Source organism: Hyposmocoma kahamanoa, unplaced genomic scaffold (genome assembly GCF_003589595.1).
Source record: "Hyposmocoma kahamanoa isolate Upper Pololo Valley unplaced genomic scaffold, ASM358959v1 86, whole genome shotgun sequence".
Classification (NCBI taxonomy): Eukaryota; Metazoa; Arthropoda; class Insecta; order Lepidoptera; family Cosmopterigidae; genus Hyposmocoma; species Hyposmocoma kahamanoa.
Window position 1 is genome coordinate 2,794,151 of NW_020654289.1, and position 5,085 is coordinate 2,799,235.

A 5,085-nucleotide genomic window follows, 5' to 3' on the forward strand; every position below is an offset into this window, starting at 1 on the left:
CGATGTATATATGTAATGATTGTTTTGCGATTTTTGAGTTAACTTAATTATATGGCTGTATCTTTTTGAATATAATTTAAATATTTGCTTATCGGAGGAACTTTTTGTTAATCTATATCGCCACAGAAGCGATCGTTTACGCTTACTACATTTTTTAATGCCCCTAGAGAGCCATTTTGGTCGCACTTCTGTCCTAAATTTCACTTTGACTATTGGAAAACATAGATCATAAAGTAATTTGAATAAATCATAGAACCTAGAGAAAGCCTCTTGTCCGTCCTGAGTATCGTAAACTTCTGCAAAAGGTAATTTAATTAGATATTTTCTAAATTTTTCGAGATACTCTTGACAATAGTTTCGTTTCATGCAGAACCAATAATTATATGTGCAGGTTTGCTTAACTGGGCATGTCATGAGTTGTGCTTTATGGTCCGAAACAGCTAATTCACAAAGTTCAGTTTTTCCACCGCGTATATTATGAATAACATTATCTAAACATGTTCCACTTCTGGGTCTTGTGGGCTCTTTAACTGATAATTTAAGATTATAGCTCTCGATCAGCTGGATAAACGAGGTGGTATATTTGGATTTTTTTAAAATATTTACATTAAAGTCTCCGCATACTATAATCTTGTTTTTGTTACTAGATATAATTAGGTTTAGAACATCATCGAAATGGTTCAAAAATGACTGAAAATTTCTTGTAACATCTTTACATTTCGGTACTCTATATACACACAGAATTACTATTTTATGGTCAATCAATTCTATCGCACAGCATTCAAAAACATTAGGTATATTTAACTTTATAATATTTGTGATAACTTCAAATTTTAGACCATTTCGAACTAATATGCAGGAACCACCATCTCTACTGTTACGTGTGTAGGACGCAGCAATAATAAAACCTGGTATTCGTAATAAACAGATATCATCAGGTACCATGTTATGTTCTGTAAAGCATAATATGTCTATACGTTTACCTATGTATTCCATATCATCCAAACAAACCGTCAATAAATCGGCTTTATTAATTAAGCCATCTATGTTCTGATGTAGGATTTTAATAGATTTATACACGAAAAAACTGATCATTAACAATGTTACCACTCTGTTTGTACGGTGTCTGGGATGGTTTTTCATATTCCACTTGTGGCTCCGAATTAACAAAGACAGTACTATCGGTTTGAGTGCAGACGTCATTAACCGTAACAGTTACAGATTTTGCGAGCATGTGTTGTTTATACCTTCTATGATTTGACATTCTCAATATTTCTCTAAGTACATTGCGACATAAATAGGTAGCATAATATTTACGTTTAGGCACATATCTGGCAAAATTCATATCAATAAAAACAGAATTTTCAAAATTATTGCAAATAAATCTTAGCTCCTGATTAAGTTTTGTTTCATTCAAATGTTTGTTATAAGGGGTTTCACACACTAGCACATTTGTATTTTTAATTGAATAGAGCCATGACGTGAACAGATATTTCACATCAAATGGGCTTGTATCGTTCTTGAAACCAATTACAATTACATAATCTTCATTTGTCAAAGTATTTATTTCTGATGTAAAAGACGAAATCACATTTACGACGTTGGCTCCAGGTTTGCAGAAACAGAAAACATTGTATTTGATTCCCAACAGTTCTTGTAGTATACGTTGAGTTCCAGTGCCTTGCTCATCGGCCAATATTATCACCCTATTTTTTTGTTGCTCGACCGGTCGTTCTTTATTGTTTATTGTGTTTGGTTTATCATTATCATTATAATTATTAACAATTTCATTATTACTTATTTTCTCCATTGTCTGTTGCTCTATGTCTTGTGAGTAATTTAACTTAGTAGTATGCAGGCTTTTACGTTTCTTTCGCGCCGATGAATGATTTTTTACGGTAGATGTACATATCTTTTTCATGTGCCTAATTTGATTCTCTTGTTTAGAATTTGTTTTTTTTTAAATTAAAATTTTCTGACAGTAAGTTCTCTATTTCCTGTTCAGCAGATGCTAAGTCTGACTGCAATTTAAGTATAATATCTTTCATTTCATCTGTGTTGTTAATATTCAGTTCTGGGCAACTTCGTTGTAATATGCAGTTATCATTTTTCTGTTCCTGCGATTCCCCACATGATTCATCACTTGATAAGATGCTAAACGTATTCTCAATTGGTATATTAACATGTACTTTGTCTCTGACGGTTACGAAGTTTTGCGGTGTTGAGGACTGAGGAGACTTAAAAGTTGGAGGGGGTGTGGTCATAGGCGGTGGTGTATGAAAATGGTCATCTTCCTTTTGACCGTGCAAAAGGCACGAGTTGCATTTCCAATTTGCCTTACTTCCCGCGCTCATTAAACAAAATAGCTTGGACGCGTTAGTACAATCAATATGATATTGACCCTTACACACTACGCAGCATAAACATTGCCTGTCATGTATATTTCTTTTGCATTTTGTGCACAACGTTTCCATTTTATACAGATTTTTCTTAATCAAAACTGTACTCCAAAATCTGAATAAGTCCCGTTTATTATTTATTTCAAAGGTGATTTTTTTTTTTGTAAATCCACGTCAAAAAATAAACAAAAAACAGATTCCTTATTTTTTTAAATAAAAAATAAAAAATAAAATGTTTGTGTATCACCCGGTCAGGATCGAACGCGCAACCTGGATACTAAAGGCAACCGCAACAGCCATTAGACCAATACGACGCTGGTCGGAGTGGTGAATTTAACCGTGTGTAGGAAGCGCTCTGAGTTTGGATTTCTTTTTATCACGTTTTAAACAGGGTCCAAAGTCCAATTTACCATTTCAAACGTTAAGTACCTACGTAACGGATAAATATTTTTAAAAACTTTAAAATAAACACTGTTTCACTTAATTAATCTTTGCAAATATATACTATTTCATTTAATATTAGCTGTTGTAATAATTTTGTCACAAAATTACACTGATTTTAAGTGTTTTTAAAGTGATACAGTCTTAACACTTTGATATATTATTTTGAGTTATTTACTATATAAAAAAGTTTACAAACACTTGCACATAATATTTACGTACACAATATTGTTTTTAACCAATTGTCTAAGATAATCAACCAATTTTAACAATTTTAAGCAAATCGAACGTAATTCGGATTGTTTACTTTACGGCGCCCTCTGGCGAACTGAAAACGAACGAAATGAGATGAGAACGAAAAATGGTCCAATGCCTATGTACAGTGTACGGTATTATTGCATCATTTTATACGTTTCCACTGCTGAACACAAGCCTCTATTGAGCTTGCCAACTCTCTCGTTTTATGCCACCCGCATCCAGCCCACTACCTTTCGGGTCGTCCATAGATCTTGCCGCGGGGTATCCTACACTATTTTGCTTTAACGTAATCGTATCATTATTACCAACCCAGTATTTGTTCCTCGGCTAGACATGGCTTAATATATTATGTAATTGCTGCGGAACAACGAAAGCCGATTTTTGTAACGAAATTGTACAGTCAAGAGCACGTCAAGCTTGACACTTTGGACCGCTCTTATCGTGAGCAGCAGAGTTGGATTTGAATCTTGCGTCAAGCTTGACGTGCTCTTGACCCTGTACATAATATCGTTTGTGTAACGTATGTGCAAACTAGATATGATACGGTAGCTGCGAGAATTCTCAAGACTGCCTGTTTTTTGGCTTATAATAATCTAGTTTGTGCGTTACACAATAGTCAAGGTTTACTAACCTATGGTCACAAAAATTCGCTGTTCCGTGGTAATGTAAGTTACGCACTTAGGTCGAAGTCGTTAAAACTCAAAACAAATATCTGCAACAAGCAGGTCCGCTGGTTCGATCCGTGGCTTATCGTCTAGCATGGTTTGCTAGAAGACGCTGGTTCGAATCCAGCTAGATCGAAGGAATATGTTATAACTAGTGGAGCAATTTCACAAAAAATAATTGAATATCATGGTGATGATATGTACGTAATTTAACCTTAGGCCATAGTTTCCCACACTGGTCCAGTGCGGATTTGGGAATTACACAAAGGGGTTGTACTTTGTCCACGGTATGCAGTTTTTATATAACGTTTTCTTTCACCGGTAGCGATATGTAATGTTATTAAACATTTAACGTAGAAACTTAAAATAGATGGATATGGTGCGTTACCTTAATTCACCTAGGTGCTGGGTGGCTTAAATCACCTGGGTTCACTAGATAAACATGAAGTAAACTGTATTCACCTCTATATTTTTGGATGCCAGGGTTCAACTCGTTACATGGTACAGATACGGTGATGAAAAACTTCGTGATGAAACCTGAACGTCGAAGAAGGTTCACAATGAAGTCCCCAAACCGCATTGGACTAGTATGGCGAGCTATGGCCTAAACCCTCGCATGAGAGGTGACTCTACTCAGCAATGGGCCGTACAAATAGGTTACAGTGTGATGAGTGTTCTGAGCATTGCACCCAGGTGATTCAAGTTTACTAAAAGTGTACTTAATGCACCTAGGTGAACTAATTCAGGTTAATTAAGTTAACGCACCCGAAAATATTTAACAGTTGATGTGATGACATAAAAACAAACACGTCTAGCGCATATGTTTATTTCAAAAGTTTTAACTTAAATGTAAAATAATACTTCTCAAATATAATAGGAATAAAACAGCTCTAAAATTATCACTTAAACAAGTCTCCACTCGCACCTGTATGACCTTGAAATACATAGTAACAACCAGTATGTTCAATATAACACACACACACTCAAGATAGCCCCGCACTAGGGAAACTCCTGTGTCGCGGGTGCCATGATCAACCACAAATTACACCCAACTCACGAGAGAAATAAATAAATGCAGGCCATACAAATATTTCTGCCGGTCCAGGAATCGAACTTGTGACCTCAGCGTGGCAGTCCGGCATGGCAACCGTTCGGTCACGGAGGCAGTTACTAACAGCCAGTGTCTTAAGGTTACAATCAGTATGTTCAATGTTTCAACCAGTATGTTTAATGTTACAATTAGTATGTTCAATGTTACAACTAGTATGTTCAATGTTACAACCAGCATGTTCAATGTTTCAATCAGTATGTTCAATGTTTCA